This window comes from Genypterus blacodes, unplaced genomic scaffold (assembly GCF_046128005.1).
Source record: "Genypterus blacodes isolate CSIRO-AG114 ecotype Tasmania unplaced genomic scaffold, CSIRO-AGI_Gbla_v1 ptg000029l_1, whole genome shotgun sequence".
Classification (NCBI taxonomy): domain Eukaryota; kingdom Metazoa; phylum Chordata; class Actinopteri; order Ophidiiformes; family Ophidiidae; genus Genypterus; species Genypterus blacodes.
The window spans coordinates 7,852,583-7,874,878 of NW_027466842.1; the positions used below are offsets into that span (position 1 = coordinate 7,852,583).

A 22,296-nucleotide genomic window follows, 5' to 3' on the forward strand; every position below is an offset into this window, starting at 1 on the left:
ATTTACACACATTGATGGCATTTCTGCCTGGATGCTGCGTCTGAAATTGTAGCTCTCTATCTCCTTCCTTGTCACAGATATGGGCTTTTCAAGTTTTCTCCAGTTTCAAAAATTGATGACCCGGGTCAACATTTCTAGAAAATTTTCAATATTCCCCAATTTGCCCCAAATTTACACACATTGATGGCATTTCTGCCTGGATGCTGCGTCTGAAATTGTAGCTCTCTATCTCCTTCCTTGTCACAGATATGGGCTTTTCAAGTTTTCTCCAGTGTCAAAAATTGATGACCCGGGTCAACATTTTTCGAAAATTTCCAATATTCCCCAATTTGCCCCAAATTTACACAAATTGATGTCATCTCTGTCTGGATGCTGCGTCTGAAATTTTAGCTCTCTATCTCCTTCCTTGTCACAGATATGGGCTTTTAAAGTTTTCTCCAGTTTCAAAAATCAATGACCCGGGGGTCAACTTTTTTCCAAAATTTCAATATTCCCCAATTTGCCCCAAATTTACACACATTGATGGCATTTCTGCCTGGATGCTGCGTCTGAAATTTTAGCTCTCTATCTCCTTCTTTGTCACAGATATGGGCTTTTCAAGTTTTCTCCAGTTTCAAAAATTGATGACCCGGGTCAACATTTTTAGAAAATTTTCAATATTCCCCAATTTGCCCCAAATTTACACACATTGATGGCATTTCTGCCTGGATGCTGCGTCTGAAATTTTAGCTCTCTATCTCCTTCCTTGTCACTGATATGGGCTTTTAAAGTTTTCTCCAGTTTCAAAAATTGATGAACCAGGTCAACATTTTTAGAAAATTTTCAATATTCCCCAATTTGCCCCAAATTTACACAAATTGATGGCATTTCTGTCTGGATGCTGCGTCTGAAATTTTAGCTCTCTATCTCCTTCCTTGTCACAGATATGGGCTTTTAAAGTTTTCTCCAGTTTCAAAAATTGATGAACCAGGTCAACATTTTTAGAAAATTTTCAATATTCCCCAATTTGCCCCAAATTTACACACATTGATGGCATTTCTGCCTGGATGCTGCGTCTGAAATTTTAGCTCTCTATCTCCTTCCTTGTCACAGATATGGGCTTTTCAAGTTTTCTCTAGTTTCAAGAACTGATGACCCGCGGGTTAACATTTTTAGAAAATTTGCAATATTCCCCAATTTTTCCCAAATTTACACACATTGATGGCATTTCTGCCTGGATGCTGCGTCTGAAATTTTAGCTCTCTATCTCCTTCCTTGTCACTGATATGGGCTTTTAAAGTTTTCTCCAGTTTCAAAAATTGATGAACCAGGTCAACATTTTTAGAAAATTTTCAATATTCCCCAATTTGCCCCAAATTTACACAAATTGATGGCATTTCTGCCTGGATGCTGCGGCTGAAATTTTAGCTCTCTATCTCCTTCCTTGTCACAGATATGGGCTTTTCAAGTTTTCTCCAGTTTCAAAAATTGATGACCCGGGTCACAATTTTTAGAAAATTTTCAATATTCCCCAATTTGTCCCAAATTTACACACATTGATGGCATTTCTGTCTGGATGCTGCGTCTGAAATTTGAGCTCTCTATCTCCTTCCTTGTCACAGATATGGGCTTTTCAAGTTTTCTCTAGTTTCAAGAATCGATGACCCGCGAGTCAACTTTTTTAGAAAATTTAAAAATATTCCCCAATTTGCCCCAAATTCACACACATTGATGGCATTTCTGCCTGGATGCTGCGTCTGAAATTGTAGCTCTCTATCTCCTTCCTTGTCACAGATATGGGCTTTTAAAGTTTTCTCCAGTTTCAAAAATCGATGACCCTGGGGTCAACTTTTTTAGAAAATTTTCAATATTCCCCAATTTGCCCCAAATTTACACACATTGATGGCATTTCTGCCTGGATGCTCGTCTGAAATTTTAGCTCTCTATCTCCTTCCTTGTCACTGATATGGGCTTTTAAAGTTTTCTCCAGTTTCAAAAATCGATGACCCGGGGGTCAACTTTTTTCCAAAATTTTCAATATTCCCCAATTTGTCCCAAATTTACACACATTGATCGCATTTCTGCCTGGATGCTGCGTCTGAAATTTTAGCTCTCTATCTCCTTCCTTGTCACAGTTATGGGCTTTTAAAGTTTTCTCCAGTTTCAAAAATTGTTGACCTGGGTCAACATTTTTAGAAAATTTTCAATATTCCCCAATTTGTCCCAAATTTACAAACATTGATGGCATTTCTGCCTGGATGCTGCGTCTGAAATTGTAGCTCTCTATCTCCTTCCTTGTCACAGATATGGGCTTTTCAAGTTTTCTCCAGTTTCAAAAATCGATGACCGGGTCAACATTTTTAGAAAATGTTCAATATTCCCCAATTTGCCTCAAATTTACACACATTGATGGCATTTCTGCCTGGATGCTGCGTCTGAAATTGTAGCTCTTTATCTCCTTCCTTGTCACAGATATTGGCTTTTAAAGTTTTCTCCAGTTTCAAAAATTGATGACCCGGGTCAACCTTTTTAGAAAATTTTCAATATTCCCCAATTTGTCCCAAATTTACAAACATTGATGGCATTTCTGCCTGGATGCTGCGTCTGAAATTGTAGCTCTCTATCTCCTTCCTTGTCACAGATATGGGCTTTTCAAGTTTTCTCTAGTTTCAAGAATCGATGACCCGCGGGTCAACATTTTTAGAAAATTTTCAATATTCCCCAATTTGTCCCAAATTTACACAAATTGATGGCATTTCTGTCTGGATGCTGCGTCTGAAATTTTAGCTCTCTATCTCCTTCCTTGTCACAGATATGGGCTTTTCAAGTTTTCTCCAGTTTCAAAAATTGATGACCCGGGTCAACATTTTTAGAAAATGTTCAATATTCCCCAATTTGCCTCAAATTTACACACATTGATGGCATTTCTGCCTGGATGCTGCGCCTGAAATTTTAGATCTCTATCTCCTTCCTGGTCACAGATATGGGCTTTTCAAGTTTTCTCCAGTTAAAAAATTGCTGAACCTGGTCAACATTTTTAGAAAATTTTCAATATTCCCCAATTTGTCCCAAATTTACACACATTGATGGCATTTCTGTCTGGATGCTGCGCCTGAAATTTTAGCTCTCTATCTCCTTCCTTGTCACTGATATGGGCTTTTAAAGTTTTCTCCAGTTTCAAAAATTGATGACCCGGGTCAACCTTTTTAGAAAATTTTCAATATTCCCCAATTTGTCCCAAATTTACAAACATTGATGGCATTTCTGCCTGGATGCTGCGTCTGAAATTGTAGCTCTCTATCTCCTTCCTTGTCACAGATATGGGCTTTTAAAGTTTTCTCCAGTTCCAAAAATAAATGACCCGCGGGTCAACATTTTTTGAAAATTTTCAATATTCCCCAATTTGTCCCAAATTTACACACATTGATGGCATTTCTGCCTGGATGCTGCGTCTGAAATTGTAGCTCTCTATCTCCTTCCTTGTCACAGATATGGGCTTTTCAAGTTTTCTCTAGTTTCAAGAATCGATGACCCGCAGGTCAACATTTTTAGAAAATGTTCAATATTCCCCAATTTGCCTCAAATTTACACACATTGATGGCATTTCTGCCTGGATGCTGCACCTGAAATTTTAGCTCTCTATCTCCTTCCTTGTCACTGATATGGGCTTTTAAAGTTTTCTCCAGTTACAAAAATCGATGACACGGGGGTCAACTTTTTTCCAAAATTTTCAATATTCCCCAATTTGCCCCAAATTTACACAAATTGATGGCATCTCTGTTCGGATGCTGCGTCTGAAATTTTAGCTCTCTATCTCCTTCCTTGTCACAGATATGGGCTTTTCAAGTTTTCTCCAGTTTCAAAAATTGATGACCCGCGGGTCAACATTTTTAGAAAATTTTCAATATTCCCCAATTTGCCTCAAATTTACACACATTGATGGCATTTCTGCCTGGATGCTGCACCTGAAATTTTAGCTCTCTATCTCCTTCCTTGTCACAGATATGGGCTTTTCAAGTTTTCTCTAGTTTCAAAAATTGATGACCCGGGTCAACATTTTTAGAAAATTTTCAATATTCCCCAATTTGCCCCAAATTTACACACATTGATGGCATTTCTGCCTTGATGCTGCGTCTGAAATTGTAGCTCTCTATCTCCATCCTTGTCACAGACATGGGCTTTTCAAGTTTTCTCTAGTTACAAGAATCGATGACCCGCGGGTCAACATTTTTAGAAAATTTTCAATATTCCCCAATTTGTCCCAAATTTACTCAAATTGATGGCATCTCTGCCTGGATGCTGCGCCTAAAATTTCAGCTCTTTATCTCCTTCTTTGTCACAGATATGGGCTTTTCAAGTTTTCTCCAGTTTCAAAAATCGATGACCGGGTCAACATTTTTAGAAAATTTTCAATATTCCCCAATTTGCCCCAAATTTACACACATTGATGGCATTTCTGCCTGGATGCTGCGTCTGAAATTGTAGCTCTCTATCTCCTTCCTTGTCACAGATATGGGCTTTTCAAGTTTTCTCCAGTTTCAAAAATTGATGACCCACGGGTCAATATTTTTAGAAAATTTTCAATATTCCCCAATTTGCTCCAAATTTACACACATTGATGGCATTTCTGCCTGGATGCTGCGTCTGAAATTGTAGCTCTTTATCTCCTTCCTTGTCACAGATATTGGCTTTTAAAGTTTTCTCCAGTTTAAAAAATTGATGACCCGGGTCAACCTTTTTCAGAAAATTTTCAATATTCCCCAATTTGTCCCAAATTTACAAACATTGATGGCATTTCTGCCTGGATGCTGCGTCTGAAATTGTAGCTCTCTATCTCCTTCCTTGTCACAGATATGGGCTTTTCAAGTTTTCTCTAGTTTCAAGAATCGATGACCCGCGGGTCAACATTTTTAGAAAATTTTCAATATTCCCCAATTTGTCCCAAATTTACACAAATTGATGGCATTTCTGTCTGGATGCTGCGTCTGAAATTTTAGCTCTCTATCTCCTTCCTTGTCACAGATATGGGCTTTTCAAGTTTTCTCCAGTTTCAAAAATTGATGACCCGGGTCAACATTTTTAGAAAATGTTCAATATTCCCCAATTTGCCTCAAATTTACACACATTGATGGCATTTCTGCCTGGATGCTGCGCCTGAAATTTTAGATCTCTATCTCCTTCCTGGTCACAGATATGGGCTTTTCAAGTTTTCTCCAGTTTCAAAAATTGATGAACCTGGTCAACATTTTTAGAAAATTTTCAATATTCCCCAATTTGTCCCAAATTTACACACATTGATGGCATTTCTGTCTGGATGCTGCGCCTGAAATTTTAGCTCTCTATCTCCTTCCTTGTCACTGATATGGGCTTTTAAAGTTTTCTCCAGTTTCAAAAATTGATGACCCGGGTCAACCTTTTTAGAAAATTTTCAATATTCCCCAATTTGTCCCAAATTTACAAACATTGATGGCATTTCTGCCTGGATGCTGCGTCTGAAATTGTAGCTCTCTATCTCCTTCCTTGTCACAGATATGGGCTTTTCAAGTTTTCTCTAGTTTCAAGAATCGATGACCCGCGGGTCAACATTTTTAGAAAATTTTCAATATTCCCCAATTTGTCCCAAATTTACACAAATTGATGGCATTTCTGTCTGGATGCTGCGCCTGAAATTTTAGCTCTCTATCTCCTTCCTGGTCACAGATATAGGCTTTTCAAGTTTTCTCCAGTTTCAAAAATTGATGACCCTGGTCAACATTTTTAGGAAATTTTCAATATTCCCCAATTTGCCTCAAATTTACACACATTGATGGCATTTCTGCCTGGATGCTGCGCCTGAAATTTTAGCTCTCTATCTCCTTCCTTGTCACTGATATGGGCTTTTAAAGTTTTCTCCAGTTACAAAAATCGATGACACGGGGGTCAACTTTTTTCCAAAAATTTCAATATTCCCCAATTTGCCCCAAATTTACACACATTGATGGCATTTCTGCCTGGATGCTGCGTCTGAAATTGTAGCTCTCTATCTCCTTCCTTGTCACAGACATGGGCTTTTCAAGTTTTCTCCAGTTTCAAAAATTGATGACCCGGGTCAACATTTTTAGAAAATTTTCAATATTCCCCAATTTGCCCCAAATTTACACAAATTGATGGCATCTCTGTTGGGATGCTGCGTCTGAAATTTTAGCTCTCTATCTCCCTCCTTGTCACAGATATGGGCTTTTCAAGTTTTCTCCAGTTTCAAAAATTGATGACCCGGGTCAACATTTTTAGAAAATGTTCAATATTCCCCAATTTGCCTCAAATTTACACACTTTGATGGCATCTCTGCCTGGATGCTGCGCCTGAAATTTTAGATCTCTATCTCCTTCCTGGTCACAGATATGGGCTTTTCAAGTTTTCTCCAGTTTCAAAAATTGATGAACCTGGTCAACATTTTTAGAAAATTTTCAATATTCCCCAATTTGTCCCAAATTTACACAAATTGATGGCATTTCTGCCTGGATACTGCGCCTGAAATTTCAGCTCTCTATCTCCTTCCTTGTCACAGATATGGGCTTTTCAAGTTTTCTCCAGTTTCAAAAATTGATGACCCGGGGGTCAACTTTTTTCCAAAATTTTCAATATTCCCCAATTTGCCCCAAATTTACACACATTGATGGCATTTCTGCCTGGATGCTGCGTCTGAAATTGTAGCTCTCTATCTCCTTCCTTGTCACAGACATGGGCTTTTCAAGTTTTCTCTAGTTACAAGAATCGATGACCCGCGGGTCAACATTTTTAGAAAATTTGCAATATTCCCCAATTTGCCCCAAATTTACACACATTGATGGCATTTCTGCCTGGATGCTGAGTCTGAAATTGTAGCTCTCTATCTCCTTCCTTGTCACAGACATGGGCTTTTCAAGTTTTCTCTAGTTACAAGAATCGATGACCCGCGGGTCAACATTTTTAGAAAATTTTCAATATTCCCCAATTTGTCCCAAATTTACACAAATTGATGGCATTTCTGCCTGGATGCTAAGCCTAAAATTTCAGCTCTTTATCTCCTTCTTTGTCACAGATATGGGCTTTTCAAGTTTTCTCCAGTTTCAAAAATCGATGACCGGGTCAACATTTTTAGGAAATTTTCAATATTCCCCAATTTGCCCCAAATTTACACACATTGATGGCATTTCTGCCTGGATGCTGCGTCTGAAATTGTAGCTCTCTATCTCCTTCCTTGTCACAGATATGGGCTTTTCAAGTTTTCTCCAGTTTCAAAAATTGATGACCCACGGGTCAATATTTTTAGAAAATTTTCAATATTCCCCAATTTGCTCCAAATTTACACACATTGATGGCATTTCTGCCTGGATGCTGCGTCTGAAATTGTAGCTCTTTATCTCCTTCCTTGTCACAGATATTGGCTTTTAAAGTTTTCTCCAGTTTCAAAAATTGATGACCCGGGTCAACCTTTTTAGAAAATTTTCAATATTCCCCAATTTGTCCCAAATTTACAAACATTGATGGCATTTCTGCCTGGATGCTGCGTCTGAAATTGTAGCTCTCTATCTCCTTCCTTGTCACAGATATGGGCTTTTCAAGTTTTCTCTAGTTTCAAGAATCGATGACCCGCGGGTCAACATTTTTAGAAAATTTTCAATATTCCCCAATTTGTCCCAAATTTACACAAATTGATGGCATTTCTGTCTGGATGCTGCGTCTGAAATTGTAGCTCTCTATCTCCTTCCTTGTCACAGATATGGGCTTTTCAAGTTTTCTCCAGTTTCAAAAATTGATGACCCGGGTCAACATTTTTAGAAAATGTTCAATATTCCCCAATTTGCCTCAAATTTACACACATTGATGGCATTTCTGCCTGGATGCTGCGCCTGAAATTTTAGATCTCTATCTCCTTCCTGGTCACAGATATGGGCTTTTCAAGTTTTCTCCAGTTTCAAAAATTGATGAACCTGGTCAACATTTTTAGAAAATTTTCAATATTCCCCAATTTGTCCCAAATTTACACACATTGATGGCATTTCTGTCTGGATGCTGCGCCTGAAATTTTAGCTCTCTATCTCCTTCCTTGTCACTGATATGGGCTTTTAAAGTTTTCTCCAGTTTCAAAAATTGATGACCCGGGTCAACCTTTTTAAAAAAATTTCAATATTCCCCAATTTGTCCCAAATTTACAAACATTGATGGCATTTCTGCCTGGATGCTGCGTCTGAAATTGTAGCTCTCTATCTCCTTCCTTGTCACAGATATGGGCTTTTCAAGTTTTCTCTAGTTTCAAGAATCGATGACCCGCGGGTCAACATTTTTAGAAAATTTTCAATATTCCCCAATTTGTCCCAAATTTACACAAATTGATGGCATTTCTGTCTGGATGCTGCGTCTGAAATTTTAGCTCTCTATCTCCTTCCTTGTCACAGATATGGGCTTTTCAAGTTTTCTCCAGTTTCAAAAATTGATGACCCGGGTCAACATTTTTAGAAAATTTGCAATATTCCCCAATTTGCCCCAAATTTACACACATTGATGGCATTTCTGCCTGGATGCTGCGTCTGAAATTGTAGCTCTCTATCTCCTTCCTTGTCACAGACATGGGCTTTTCAAGTTTTCTCTAGTTACAAGAATCGATGACCCGCGGGTCAACATTTTTAGAAAATTTTCAATATTCCCCAATTTGTCCCAAATTTACACAAATTGATGGCATTTCTGCCTGGATGCTGCGCCTGAAATTTCAGCTCTCTATCTCCTTCCTTGTCACAGATATGGGCTTTTAAAGTTTTCTCCAGTTTCAAAAATCGATGACCCGGGGGTCAACTTTTTTCCAAAATTTTCAATATTCCCCAATTTGCCCCAAATTTACACACATTGATGGCATTTCTGCCTGGATGCTGCGTCTGAAATTGTAGCTCTCTATCTCCTTCCTTGTCACAGATATGGGCTTTTCAAGTTTTCTCCAGTTTCAAAAATCGATGACCCGCGGTTCAACATTTTGCCCAAATTTTCAATATTCCCCAATTTGTCCTAAATTTACACAAATTGATGGCATTTCTGCCTGGATGCTGCGCCTGAAATTTCAGCTCTTTATCTCCTTCCTTGTCACAGATATGGGCTTTTCAAGTTTTCTCCAGTTTCAAAAATTGATGACCCTGGTCAAGATTTTTAGAAAATTTTCAATATTCCCCAATTTGCCCCTAATTTACACACATTGATGGCATTTCTGCCTGGATGCTGTGTCTGAAATTGTAGCTCTCTATCTCCTTCCTTGTCACAGATATGGGCTTTTAAAGTTCTCTCCAGTTTCAAAAATCGATGACCCGGGGGTCAACTTTTTTACAAAATTTTCAATATTCCCCAATTTGTCCCAAATTTACACACATTGATGGCATTTCTGCCTGGATGCGGTGCCTGAAATTTTAGCTCTCTATCTCCTTCCTTGTCACAGATATGGGCTTTTCAAGTTTTCTCCAGTTTCAAAAATTGATGACCCGGGTCAACATTTTTTGAAAATTTTCAATATTCCCCAATTTGTCCCAAATTTACACACATTGATGGCATTTCTGTCTGGATGCTGCGTCTGAAATTGTAGCTCTCTATCTCCATCCTTGTCACAGACATGGGCTTTTCAAGTTTTCTCTAGTTACAAGAATCGATGACCCGAGGGTCAACATTTTTAGAAAATTTTCAATATTCCCCAATTTGTCCTAAATTTACACAAATTGATGGCATTTCTGCTTGGATGCTGCGCCTGAAATTTCAGCTCTTTATCTCCTTCCTTGTCACAGATATGGGCTTTTCAAGTTTTCTCCAGTTTCAAAAATTGATGACCCTGGTCAACATTTTTAGAAAATTTTCAATATTCCCCAATTTGCCCCAAATTTACACACATTGATGGCATTTCTGCCTGGATGCTGTGTCTGAAATTGTAGCTCTCTATCTCCTTCCTTGTCACAGATATGGGCTTTTCAAGTTTTCTCCAGTTTCAAAAATTGATGACCCGGGTCAACATTTTTTGAAAATTTTCAATATTCCCCAATTTGTCCCAAATTTACACAAATTGATGGCATTTCTGTCTGGATGCTGCGTCTGAAATTTTAGCTCTCTATCTCCTTCCTTGTCACAGATATGGGCTTTTCAAGTTTTCTCCAGTTTCAAAAATTGATGACCCGGGTCAACATTTTTAGAAAATTTTCAATATTCCCCAATTTGCCCCAAAGTTACAAACATTGATGGCATTTCTGCCTGGATGCTGCGCCTGAAATTTCAGCTCTCTATCTCCTTCCTTGTCACAGATATGGGCTTTTCAAGTTTTCTCCAGTTTCAAAAATTGATGACCCGGGTCAACATTTTTAGAAAATTTTCAATATTCCCCAATTTGCCCCAAGTTTACACACATTGATGGCATTTCTGCCTGGATGCTGCGCACTTTCATCATCATCATCATCATCATCATCATCATCATCATCGTCACACAGTGGCTCGTGTACTTCACTCCTCATGTGCATTCAATCATCTCATATTATGCCCATGTGCAATACTCATTTTCTGAATGTATGCTTTCTTATAAGATAAGATAAGATACAACTTTATTCTCCCGAGGGACATTGGGTGTTGACACAGGGAGTGACACATGAGGGAGGAGGACCAGGTGAGGCCTGCTGCTCAGAGGGCCAAAATGCTTACTGCACCGGGTATTCCAAGGCGGTCTCCCATCCAAGTACTAACCTGGCCCGACACTGCTTAGCTTCCGAGATCAGACGAGATCGGGCGTGTTCAGAGTGGTATGGCCGTAAACGAGGGAAGCAGCCACTCAGAGGCTCTTTATAGGTGAGACAGACCCAGTTCAAGTCACCGTGTACACATGACTACACTCAAGTTCATATATATCACAATTTACATGATGCCTTCATCAGAAACACACATTTCTGGATAATGAAGTCTTACCTAAAGAAACTGGTAATCATCACATAGAACATACAGAGGGACCACTTACATCACTGACGCTCACTTTCATCCTCATCATCATCATTGTCACACAGTGGCTCGTGTACTTCACTCCTCATGTGCATTCAATCTTCTCATATTATGCCCATGTGCAATACTCATTTTCTGAATGTATGCTTTCATATAAGATAAGATAAGATACAACTTTATTCTCCCGAGGGAACTTGCGTGTTCACAGAGGGAGTTAAACATGAGGGAGGAGGACCAGGTGAGGCCTGCTGCTCAGAGGGCCAAAATGCTTACGGCACCGGGTATTCCTAGGCGGTCTTCCATCCAAGTACTAACCTGGCCCGACGCTGCTTAGCTTCCGAGACCAGACGAGATCAGGCGTGTTCAGAGTGGTATGGCCGTAAACGAGGAGAGCAGCCACACAGAGGCTCTTTATAGGTGAGACAGACCCAGTTCAAGTCACCGTGTACGCATGACTACACTCAAGTTCATGTATATCACAGTTTGCATGATGCCTTCATCAGAAGAACACTAACATTTCAGATAAGATAAGATACAACTTTATTCTCCCTAGGGAAATTGCGTGTTGACAGAGGGAGTGAAACATGAGGGAGGAAGACCAGGTGAGGCCTGCTGCTCAGAGGGCCAAAATGCTTACGGCACCGGGTATTCCCAGGAGGTCTCCCATCCAAGCACTAACCTGGCCCGACGCTGCTTAGCTTCCGAGATCAGACGAGATCGGGCGTGTTCAGAGTGGTATGGCCGTAAACGAGGACAGCAGCCACACAGAGGCTCTTCATAGGTGAGACAGACCCAGTTCAAGTCACCGTGTACACATGACTACACTCAAGTTCATGTATATCACAATTTACATGATGCCTTCATCAGAAACACACATTTCTGGATAATGAAGTCTTACCTAATGAAACTGATAATCATCACATAGAACATAAAGAGGGACCACTAACATCTCTGACGCTCACTTTCATCATCATCATCATCATCATCATCATCATCATCATCGTCACACAGTGGCTCGTGTACTTCACTTCTCATGTGCATTCAATCTTCTCATATTATGCCCATGTGCAATACTCATTTTCTGAATGTATGCTTTCATATAAGATAAGATAAGATACAACTTTATTCTCCCGAGGGAACTTGCATGTTCACAGAGTGAGTGAAACATGAGGGAGGAGGACCAGGTGAGGCCTGCTGCTCACAGGGCCAAAATGCTTACGGCACCGGTTATTCCTAGGCGGTCTCCCATCCAAGTACTAACCTGGCCCGACGCTGCTTAGCTTCTGAGATCAGACGAGATCGGGCGTGTTTTTTTTTTTTCTCTTTTATTATCAAAAAATAAATATTTTTACAAATACATTTTACACAAGTAAATACAAGTCATTTCAAATCAAATCAAATTATTTCCAACAATCCATAACACCATTCATCACATCTTTTTTTTTTTTTTTTTTTTTTTTCCTTCACCCATCACCCCTCACCCTTGACCTATTGACATTTGCACCCCACCCTGATTTCCACACACAAATAGACAGTTATCTTCCAGCACCTTTTGTTTGAAATTCTTGTCCCCACCATCCCACAGCAGACTCACATTCCTTTTCATAAAGTTACAGAAAAATCTCCAGATGTTCACTTTTTTGTCCTCGAAATGTGAATAGTTTCTCCGAAGTCTGATGACATGTTTGGCATAACTCAGAATGTAATTGATAAGCCATTTGTTCACCCCTGCTTTCCTTTCCTTATACCCAAATAGAAAAAACCTCTCCCATTTTTCCTTTTCCGTGATTGTGACTCTACATTTTTGAAAGCATTGGTCCAGTTTCTCAAAAAACACTTTTAAGTCCTTACATTCAAAAATAAAGTGCCTAAATGTCTCCACTTCCACCTCACATATATCACAAACCTTGCTGTTGAGTCTATTTATCTGGTTTAGCACCAAATTGACAAATATTCTATTGTGTCTGAGCCTGAAATTTGTATCAAAGCACTCTGATGAAATGAACTTCACATTTAGATCTGACCAAATGTGCTCCCTCTTAAGCCCATGGAACTGCCTTAGCCATACTTCCTCAGCTGCCGCTTTCTTCTTTTCCTTTCCCAAAAACACTCTATATAGTATCTTGGAGTTAACTGATCGTATGTCATGCTCTTTCCCTCCTTGGATGAGGGAGAAACTGACCAACTCCAGAGCCTTCTCTGCCCTCCTCCCCTTCACCAGCGCCACCCAGCTACGAGGTAACCCCTCAAAAATTCTCTGGCATAGTCTTTTGATCTCTATTGGTCTCACTTTCCTTAATCTTCCCCTGACCTCCTGGATTACTTCCTCCTGCAGAAATCCACCACCTCTTTGGATAAAGTGCTTCACCTGATTTAAACCTAGTTCCTCCAAGTACCTCCCTGAAAATACCTTCCCCTGACACCTTATTGCCGGATTTCTGAAAACTGGTTGGTGTAACACCTGCTCCGCAGTCTCACATCTAAACTTTAAATCCCCCAGTAAAATATTCCACGCTTCAAGTATTTCCCCTGTAAATGCATTAACCTGTGCTCCTTCCCTTTGCTCCGTTTAGATAGATAGATAGATTAAACACTCCTCTATTATCCCACCCCTGTAGGCAAGAGTCGAGGCACTTCTGCCACGCGTAAATCTTTGCGTTTCCCATAAATTTCCCTAACAGTCGAATCCGTGCACTAAGCTTTTTACTTTTCAGGTCCACCAATTTCAAACCGCCCTCCTTCTGCCCATTGATGAGCACCTTCCTGGCTATCAAATGCTGTTTTTTATTCCAGGTGAAAGCACTCATCATGTCATTCAGCTTTCCTATTACCCTGTCCGGCATTTCACAGACTCTTAGCGCATACTGACACTTGGACAGGAGGAGGGCGTTAGTTACTATCACTTTACCCCTTAGATTCAATTTCCTCCCGGACCAGAAATCCAATCGCATTTTGATTTTTCCCTCTATTTCACCCCACGTTTGTTTTGTTGCTGCATCTCGATTCTTACCTACGTATACACCCAAAACCTTCACCATTTCATTTCTCTTTACAAAATTCCATTTATTTACACAATCGAAACCATCACCAAAGCCAATTAGCTCGGTTTTTTCCCCATTGATTTTGGCCCCAGATGCCCTCTCATAGCACTCTACATGCTGCAGCACCCTGTCTACACTCCTCTCATCCCTAACCGTAATACTTATGTCATCTGCGTACTGGTAGATTTTCGTGTCCGTTTTATCTTCCATTTCAATCCCCAAAATCCCTGGGTCCCTCCTAATGAGGGCAGACAAGGGTTCTGCCGCTATGGAGTATAACATAGCTGAAAGCGGGCATCCTTGCCTGATTGACCTCTCCAGAGCGAAGCTCTCAGTTAACCTCCCGTTTATTTTCACCCTACTGATGGCATTCCTATATATTAACCTAATCCATTTAGTGAAACCTTCCCCGAAACCCATCTTTTCCAGTGTTTTAAACAAAAAATCATGATCCACCCTATCAAACGCCTTCTCTAAATCAACCCCTATGTACAGCCCTCCCTTCTGATTCATTTTGTCAAAGATGTCCTGGATCGATAAGATGATGTCACTAATGACTCTCCCTACCACACCATAACACTGACAGGGATTCACCACTGTGCCTATCACCACCTTCAATCTGTTTGCCAGGATTTTAGCCAGTATTTTATAATCTGTATTTAGCAGACTAATTGGCCTATAATTCCCCAAATCACCTTTGTCACCCTTATTCTTATACACCACTCGGATTAGCCCCGTGAAGAAGTCCCCAGATGCTTTCCCCTCCCGCTCCATGCATTGAAAGATTCTCAGGAGAATTGGCTTCATCACCTGTTTAAAGGTGATGTAAAATTCCCCCGATAACCCATCCAGCCCTGGACTTTTGTTCTTATTCAAACCATTTATTGCTCTTTCCAATTCTTCCTCTGTTATGTTTTTATCACAGTCTGCTCTGTCATCTTTCCCTAATTTTTTTTCTATCCCTTCAAAAACACTGTGGTCTGTAGAGTTTACCTCCATCTTTGAAAAAAGTGTTTTAAAATGTTTATGAGCCACCTCCAGCATTTCCTCTGTCTTCTCCATTGTCTTACCCTCTTCATTTTTCAGGTTTTGCAGATGAGCTTTCTTTTGCTGTCTTTTTTCAAGCCCTAAAAAGAAACTTGTATTCTTTTCCCCTTCTAAAATATCCTTCATCCTCGATCTGATAGCTGCCCCTCTGCTCCGTTTCTTCTCAAGCTCATCTAATTGTTTTCTCAGCATGAGATATTTTAGATTGTTGAAGTTTTCCTCTGCAATCGACCTTTCCAGCTCTTTATTAATCTGGTCTCTTAAACTATACTCAGTTCTTCTTTCCTTCTCCATTTTATTTTTACAATAGTTTATTGTCACTTTTTTGATGTGCAATTTCACCTCCTCCCACCACTCCCCCATATTTATACAACCCTCACCCTGCAGTTCTCTTTTTCTTTCTTTCAGTAGATTTTCAACTTTCTCCCTATATTTTCCATCCAGCAAAACACTGTTATTTAAACACCATAACCCTCCACCTTTGTGCTCTTTCTCCCCCAGCTCCACCCATAACCTTGCATGATCGCTAAACCCTGTGAACTCATACCAGCATTTTGAAATCTTTTTTTCCAGCCCAGATGCTAATAGACATAAGTCAATCCTGGACTGTTTAAGTTTCCCCAGAACCGTCTGTCGTCTGGAAAAGCCCCTTTCTCCCATATTGCGCACCCTCCACAGATCTACCAGGTTGAAATAGTCAAAAAGCTCATTTAGCGATTTCCTACTTATATCACTTTTGTATGTATTGTTGCTTGATATATCCAATCTCGTAAGTGCACAGTTAAAATCCCCCACTACACAAATGTTCCCTCCCAAATGCGGTTTTAGTTGATCAAAGAAAATTCCACGCTTGTTGTCCTCATTCGGTGCATAAATATTCAAAAGTTTGTAAAGCACATTCCTGTAAATAAATTCAATACCGATCACCCTTCCCTCATCATCCTTCACTATTTCCTTAACATTTTTGATCTTATCTCCTTTAGCAAAAATAGCGACTCCGGCTCGTCCATTTACACCGTTGTTTGCCCACACTTTTCCAGCCCATGTATCCCTCAGATAGCTTCTCCACTCCCTTGTCCACTTAGTCTCTTGTACACAGAGGATGTCAAAAGTATCCACCCTTAAAACATCTCGCATCTTGTTAATACATCTTAAGCCGTTTGTGTTTTGCGATAGTATTTTTAACATTGTAAATACATAGAGATAAATCAGGCCCATCATCTTTATGCTACAGTTCACGTCTTACTTTTTCCTCTTTTTGATCCCCTTGTCTTCAGCATCCATTGCAGTCTTCTCTTCCCCAGCTCCTGGCTGTTTCCGAGGTCCATATCAGACTCCGAGTTCCCCGACTCTTGAGACCCCGTCAAGCATATCTCTGAGTCTGATTCTGGGGGCCGCTGAAGTTGAACAATTTTCACCTTCCTCTCCTTTCTCTCCGATGTATTCACACTCTGCCCCTCTGCTGCGTCTCCATGTCCCGGCACCTCAGCTGTCGATCCTCTCACCTCCATTCCTTGCTCTCCGTCCGACTCCAGTATGTCTCTTCCTTTCTCCGCTTCCCCCTCCGCACGATCCTTCTCGGTCTCCTCCCTCTCAGAGATATTCTCTCTCGATTCTTCCTGCTCCTCACGTTGCTTTCCTCCCGTCCCTGGAGCATGATCAACGTCCTCACAAACACATCTGCTGCTCTCCTTTTTGCAGCTCTGGCATTTGTTCCCTCTGCCCATGCACTCCCTTGCATAGTGCCCCTGCTCTCCACATTTTCTACAAAGGAAATCTGGACAGTCCCTCAGGATATGACCAGTCTGTATGCACTGTCTGCACACTTTCACCTGTTTGTCGTGCAAAACTCTGAAGAACTCTGCTCCAAAAGCCGTCTCAAACTTGGTCGAATATGGAAGTGATTGGACCGTCTCCGTGAATTTAACTTTCACGTATCTTGTTCCCTCAGCAATTCTAGTTCCCGGCCACATTCTCCTGATGATCGGGGATACTGCACTCACTCCCCAGCTGTTCAGCTTGCCCAGAATGACGCTGTCCGTGATATACGCCGGCAGCCCCAGAAACGAGACCACCAGCTCATCATTACATAACTCCTTGGACATGATCGCGGTCTGTCCAATTTTTATGCCGTCCAATAGTCTTTCTTTCCCCTTCGGGTGATTCATTGTGATCTCATATTTATTTCTGCCCGTGTACCGGCAGGCGATGATTTTCCCACAAGTGTCTTGTATTGCCTGGATCAGCTCCATTGCGGTCACTTTATCTTCTCCAATCAGCTCCAGGGCGAGCGTTAAATTTTGCTGAAACTCTTCAGCTTTATCCTTAATAATCCGTATCTCTTCCTCTCTGATGATTTCTCTCTCCTGCCCTCTTCCTCCTTCCGCATTTTCGGCTACGTCAGGAGCTGTCACCGCACGTGTGTCCTCCATTTCTCCCGTCATATTCTGACCGTCCACGGTCCTGTACGCCCGATCGTCTTTCACCATCGGCTCGTTTGCCTCGGCCGTCCGGTCCGGGCCCGGTGCAGCGACTCTGGCTCCCTTTCCTCTGGTTCTCACCATACTTGGAGCACAGTATAAACTATTTTTCATCAGGAAAACACAAACCAAACAAACAAATAACTTAAAGTGTCCCCCAGACAGTCAAAACTGCTGGGGGTGGCTCCAAAAACCGAGCTATCAAAGAAACGAAAAATCTGGGCTTAAAGAAACGCCACAGTTCAAACTCAAAATCAAAATTGCCGCACAGGATCAGTCAAAATACACGCACGCCTGGAGCTCACACACACCTCCTCTTACTTCCGTGTTCAGAGTGGTATGGCCGTAAACGAGGAGAGCAGCCACACAGAGGCTCTTTATAGGTGAGACAGACCCAGTTCAAGTCACCGTGTACACATGACTACACTCAAGTTCATGTATATCACAATTTACATGATGCCTTCATCAGAAACACACATTTCTGGATAATGAAGTCTTACCTAATGAAACTGATAATCATCACATAGAACATACAGAGGGACCACTTACATCTCTGACGCTCACTTTCATCATCATCATCATCATCATCATCATCATCATCCGCACACAGTTGCTCGTGTACTTCACTCCTCATGTGCATTCAATAATCTCATATTATGCCCATGTGCAATACTCATTTTCTGAATGTATGCTTTCATATAAGATAAGATAAGATAGAACTTTATTCTCCCGAGGGACATTGCGTGTTGACAGAGGGAGTGAAACATGAGGGAGGAGGACCAGGTGAGGCCTGCTGCTCAGAGGGCCAAAATGCTTACGGCACTGGGTATTCCCAGGCGGTCTCCCATCCAAGTACTAACCTGGCCCGACGCTAAATAGCTTCAGAGATCAGACGAGATCGGGCGTGTTCAGAGTGGTATGGCCGTAAACAAGGAGAGCAGCCACACAGAGGCTCTTTATAGGTGAGACAGACCCAGTTCAAGTCACCGTGTACACATGACTACACTCAAGTTCATGTATATCACAATTTACATGATGCCTTCATCAGAAACACACATTTCTGGATAATGAAGTCTTACCTAATGAAACTGATAATCATCACATAGAACATACAGAGGGACCACTTACATCTCTGACGCTCACTTTCATCATCATCATCATCATCATCATCATCATCATCATCATCGTCACGCAGTGGCTCGTGTACTTCAGTTCTCATGTGCATTCAATCTTCTCATATTATGACCATGTGCAATACTCATTTTCTGAATGTTTTCTTTCATATAAGATAAGATAGGATACAACTTTATTCTCCTGAGGGAAATTGCGTGTTCACAGAGGGAGTGAAACATGAGGGAGGAGGACCAGGTGAGGCCTGCTGCTCAGAGGGCCAAAATGCTTACTGCACCGGGTATTCCCAGGCGGTCTCCCATCCAAGTACCAACCTGGCCCGACGCTGCTTAGCTTCCGAGATCAGACAAGATCGGGCGTGTTCAGAGTGGTATGGCCGTAAACGAAGAGAGCAGCCTCACAGAGGCTCTTTATAGGTGAGACAGACCCAGTTCTAGTCACCGTGTACACATGACTACACTCATGTTCATGTATATCACAATTTACATGAGGCCTTCATCGGAAACACACATTTCTGGATAATGAAGTCTTACCTAATGAAACTGATAATCATCACATAGAAGATAAAGAGGGACAACTAACATCTCTGACGCTCACTTTAATCATCATCATCATCATCATAATCATCATCGTCACACAGTGGCTCGTGTACTTCACTTCTCATGTGCATTCAATCTTCTCATATTATGCCCATGTGCAATACTCATTTTCTGAATGTATGCTTTCATATAAGATACAACTTTATTCTCCCGAGGGATCTTGCGTGTTCACAGAGGGAGTGAAACATGAGGAAGGAAGACCAGGTGAGGCCTGCTGCTCAGAGGGCCAAAATGCTTACGGCACCGGGTATTCCCAGGCGGTCTCCCGATCCAAGTACTTACCTGGCCCGACGCTGCTTAGCTTCCGAGATCAGACGAGATCGGGCGTGTTCAGAGTGGTATGGCCGTAAACGAGGAGAGCAGCCACACAGAGGCTCTTCATAGGTGAGACGGACCCAGTTCAAGTCACCGTGTACACATGACTACACTCAAGTTCATGTATATCACAATTTACATGATGCCTTCATCAGAAGAACACTAACATTTCAGATAAGATAAGATACAACTTTATTCTCCCGAGGGAAATTGCGTGTTGACAGAGGGAGTGAAACATGAGGGAGGAGGATTAGGTGAGGCCTGCTGCTCAGAGGGCCAAAATGCTTACGGCACCGGGTATTCCCAGGCGGTCTCCCATCCAAGTACTAACCTGGCCCGACGCTGCTTAGCTTCCGAGATCAGACGAGATCGGGCGTGTTCAGAGTGGTATGGCTGTAAACGAGGACAGCAGCCACACAGGGCACCACGTTGTCCTTTCCGGCGACGTGTCGGCTGTCCGTGGTGTATTCCGATATGAAGGAGAGCTGACGCTGCTGGCGGGCCGACCAAGGCTCGGCCACCTTGGACATGCAGAACGTGAGCGGCTTATGGTCCACGAATGCCGTAAACTCTCGACCTTCAAGCAGGAACCTGAAATGCTGCCAACCAGAGGCCGAGGAGCTCTCTGTCAAACGCACTGTACTTGCGCTCCCTGGGGGTCAACTGGCGGCTGAAAAAGACGAGTGGCTGCCAGGCGCCGTCGACCCATTGCTCGTGCACCTCTCCCACAGCATAATCAGACGCGTCCGTGGTGATAGCGATGGGGGCCTTGTGCGACGGGTGGGCCAGCATGGTGGCTTGGCTCAGGGAGGCTTTGGTGGCATCGAACGCGGCATCCCTCTCAGCCGTCCAGTCGACGGCCTGACCGGGGGACTTACCCTTAAGAGCCTCGTGTAGCGGGCGCATAGTGTGGGCGGCCCGGCGGATGAACCGGTGATAAAAGGTTACCATCCCCAGAAACTCCCGGAGTGCACGAGCTGTGTGCGGTCTTGGAAAGGCGGACACAGCCTCCACCTTTGCAGGGAGGGGGGCAGCCCCCTCTTTGCTCACCAGATGTCCGAGGAATTGGATGGAGGGCAACCCGAACACGCACTTCGCAGGGTTGATAATCAAGCCGTGCTGGTCGAGCCTTTTGAAGAGATCCCGGAGGTGTACTTGGTGCTCTCCCTCCGAGGAGCTGGCAACGAGAATATCGTCTAGGTAAACGAAAATGAACGGCATGTCTCTTAGCGCCGAATCCATCAACCGCTGGAAAGACTGTGCAGCGTTCTTAAGTCCAAACGGCATCCGCAGGAACTCAAACAGTCCGAACGGCGTGACCACCGCCGTTTTGGGGATGTCTGCAGGGTGCACCGGGACTTGGTGGTAGCCCCGCACCAGATCCACTTTGGAGAAAACCAGTTTGCCAGCCAGATGTGCGGAGAAATCCTGGATGTGGGGGACCGGGTAGCGGTCCGGTGTGGTAGCGTCGTTAAGGCGGCGGTAGTCTCCGCACGGACGACAACCACCATCTGGTTTAGGGACGATGTGGAGGGGTGAGGCCCATGGGCTGTCAGAGCGGTGGATAATGCCCAGGCACTCCATGTTGGCAAACTCTGACCTGGCGACTGCCAGCCTGACAGGATTGAGCCGCCGGGCCCTAGCGTAGACCGGGGGGCCCTTAGTGTCAATGTGGTGTTCAACCCCGTGCTTGATGGTAGTGGCGGAAAAGGTGGGCTTCGTCAGGCTGGGAAACTCACCAAGTAGGCGTTGATATCTGTCCCCCTCAGCAAGAGAGCTGGAGAGTCCGCCGTATGTTGCCTCACCGCGGACACAAGCAAGCGAGGAGAATGTCAATGCGTCTACCAAGCGGCTGTTCTTGACGTCCACTAGTAATCCGTGAGCGCACAGGAAATCCGCAACGAGGATGGGGAAGGAAATGTCGGCCATAACAAAATCCCACGTAAACTGCCGGCCCTCGAGACACAGGTTCACAGTCTTTGTGCCATAGGTGCGGATAGGGGTGTCGTTAGCAGACGTCAATGGGGGTCCGTAGCCTCCGCTGGCGGTGTCACTCCTCGTGGCCGGCAAAACGCTACTGTTAGCTCCGGTGTCGCAGAGGAAGTTACGCCTGGAGAGGGTGTCCTTAATGAATAGTAGTCTGCTTGTTGCACCCACGCTCACGGCTACAACTGAACGTGGGCCCTGTCGTTTCCCGCCGGTCCATAGTTGCAAGGGGGCCGGCATCTCTTAGCTTTAGCGCCGAAACGCGCATGGAAGTAGCACATGCCTGAATTTGTGCGGCCGTCAGCAGTCACAGGGTCTCCTGTAGTTAGCATTCCTCTGCTGGGGGGCATGTAGCTGCGCGTCGGGGCTAGCACCTCAGGGGCGAAGCGCTGGGTAGCCAGGAAAAAGCGATCAGCCTCCTCGGCGAAAGCTCGTGGCTCCGTGATAGTTGTATTAGTTAAGGCTGTTTGCACGTGTGGCGGCATGTGCCGAAGGAACAGTTCCATGAACAGGAAATTTGGCTCTTCTTTACCTAGCAGGTTCAGCATCATCTCCATGTGCTCTGAGGGCTTACTGTCTCCGAGGCCGTGAATAGCGAACAGGCGTCGGGCTCGTTCCGGCCGTGACAGCTCGAAGGTTTTGAGCAGGAGAGTCTTGAATGCTGCATATTTCTCCAGGGCAGGAAGAGAAGTAATAAACCCCACTGTCCGGGCCGCTGTAGAGCTCCCCAGTGCGGAGACGACGTGGAAA

General features: G+C 43.1%; 6 non-coding genes and 1 pseudogene across 6 annotated transcripts; all 7 read right to left on the minus strand.

Moving 5' to 3' along the window:
* Positions 1 to 10,649: 10,649 nt before the first annotated feature.
* LOC142994427 (5S ribosomal RNA) lies at positions 10,650 to 10,768 on the minus strand. Its single transcript, XR_012961370.1, has one exon. It is a non-coding gene; the product is annotated as a 5S ribosomal RNA (ribosomal RNA).
* Positions 10,769 to 11,213: 445 nt separating this feature from the next.
* On the minus strand, positions 11,214 to 11,332 carry LOC142994448 (5S ribosomal RNA). Its single transcript, XR_012961391.1, has one exon. It is a non-coding gene; the product is annotated as a 5S ribosomal RNA (ribosomal RNA).
* A 245-nt stretch (positions 11,333 to 11,577) lies between these two features.
* On the minus strand, positions 11,578 to 11,696 carry LOC142994410 (5S ribosomal RNA). The gene has a single exon (XR_012961354.1). It is a non-coding gene; the product is annotated as a 5S ribosomal RNA (ribosomal RNA).
* Positions 11,697 to 18,326: 6,630 nt separating this feature from the next.
* Positions 18,327 to 18,445, minus strand: LOC142994406 (5S ribosomal RNA; annotated as a pseudogene).
* Positions 18,446 to 18,911: 466 nt separating this feature from the next.
* On the minus strand, positions 18,912 to 19,030 carry LOC142994455 (5S ribosomal RNA). The gene has a single exon (XR_012961398.1). It is a non-coding gene; the product is annotated as a 5S ribosomal RNA (ribosomal RNA).
* Positions 19,031 to 19,477: 447 nt separating this feature from the next.
* Positions 19,478 to 19,597, minus strand: LOC142994442 (5S ribosomal RNA). The gene has a single exon (XR_012961385.1). It is a non-coding gene; the product is annotated as a 5S ribosomal RNA (ribosomal RNA).
* A 245-nt stretch (positions 19,598 to 19,842) lies between these two features.
* LOC142994421 (5S ribosomal RNA) lies at positions 19,843 to 19,961 on the minus strand. The gene has a single exon (XR_012961364.1). It is a non-coding gene; the product is annotated as a 5S ribosomal RNA (ribosomal RNA).
* Between the last annotated feature and the right edge of the window lie 2,335 nt (positions 19,962 to 22,296).